General features: G+C 55.6%; 1 pseudogene; it reads left to right on the top strand.

Moving 5' to 3' along the window:
- Nucleotides 1–6: 6 nt before the first annotated feature.
- On the top strand, nucleotides 7–1,128 carry LOC103588039 (annotated as a pseudogene).
- Nucleotides 1,129–1,427: the final 299 nt, after the last annotated feature.

The raw sequence follows: 1,427 nt of genomic DNA on the forward strand, positions 1-1,427 counted from the left end.
GCGCCTGCCGGCGGGGACCAGATCGTCACAACGAAGGTTTTGGGAACAGTAAAATGGTTCAATGTAAGACACGGACATAAATGACACCAAGAAAGATGTCACTGTGCACCAGACTGCCGTAAAGAAGGCGAACCCCAGGAAGGGTCTTCGCGGTGCAGGAGATGCAGACAGTGGAGTCTGGCGTTGCTGAAGGAGAAAAGGGCGCGACGGCAGCAAATGTCCCAGGCCCTGGTGGAGCTGCGGTTCATGACGGTGAGAGCCCCGCAGACCGTAACCGTTACAGACGCCAGCCACGGCCTAGGGTCCTCCACGCGACGACCAGCAGAAGGACCAGGACAGTGCCGTGGAGAAAGGAAGGAGGAATGCGGGGCCCTCCCAAGGCCAGGCCCGACAGCGCTGGCCCCAGCGCAGGGACGGTCCCCCCTCACCGAGCCGCGGCTGCCGCTGCTGGCCCCAGTCACCTCGACCGCAACCGTGAGCCGCGAGGCCCAGACCCAGCACCCGCCAGCCGGCCGCCCTCTGTGCAGCGACACCAAGTCCCGCACCGTGCAGGGAGTGGTGGCCCGCATGGCGGCGCCTGCTGGAGGGGACGAGGAAATAGTCGCCTGCGGACGGCCCGGGCGTCGCCCACACTGTTGCAACCGTCCTGTGCGGGGAGAGGGGGTGGGGTGCTGACAACCGGGGTGCAGGAGCACGAGGTCGACCAGTGCTCACCCCCCGCGGTGAGGGACCCCGATTCCGCAGGCGCCCTCCTCGCCGAAGACAGCCGAGAGAGGACGGCAGGAGAAGGGTAAGGACAGTGAAGCGGACGAGACCCAAGGTCAGCAGCCACCGCGATGTCGGTACCGCCGCAGACGCCCAGAAAACCCTCAACCACGACATGGCAAAGGGACAAAAGCAGCAGCTCCCGAGGCTGAGCAGGGCCGGGCAGTGCAAATGCTGGCTTTGCCATCGCCTCACCTTCTGGTTCCGTCATCCCGCAAGAGACATGAACGTGGAATTGCAGAAACAAGGGATGAGCGGAGAGTGGAGCTGAAGGCCTCAGGCGCTTGCTTTGGCCGGTTGACCAGATCACTAGAACTACCTGCACTGTCTACGCAGCATGGGGAGGTTATTATTTTTACTTAAAAACGTCTGTTTCTGGTAACGACAAAACTGTTTTGTTATTTTTTTTAAAAAGTCTGGTTTTTCTCAATACACCTATAAAGGGTTTTTAATTGTTTCATATCTGGTCAAGTTGAGATTTTTAAGAACTTCATTTTTAATTTGTAATAAAAGTTTACAACTTGATTTTTTCAAAAAAGTGTACAAACTGCAAGCACCTGTTAATAAAGTTGTTTTTAAAAAAACCCAAAAAACTACATTTGTACTCTAGGGATTCACATGTAATTAAACAGTATTTAATGCCCAATATAAAGTATTTCTCT

The sequence above is a fragment of the Galeopterus variegatus genome, unplaced genomic scaffold, assembly GCF_000696425.1.
Source record: "Galeopterus variegatus unplaced genomic scaffold, G_variegatus-3.0.2 Scaffold519, whole genome shotgun sequence".
Lineage (NCBI taxonomy): Eukaryota > Metazoa > Chordata > Mammalia > Dermoptera > Cynocephalidae > Galeopterus > Galeopterus variegatus.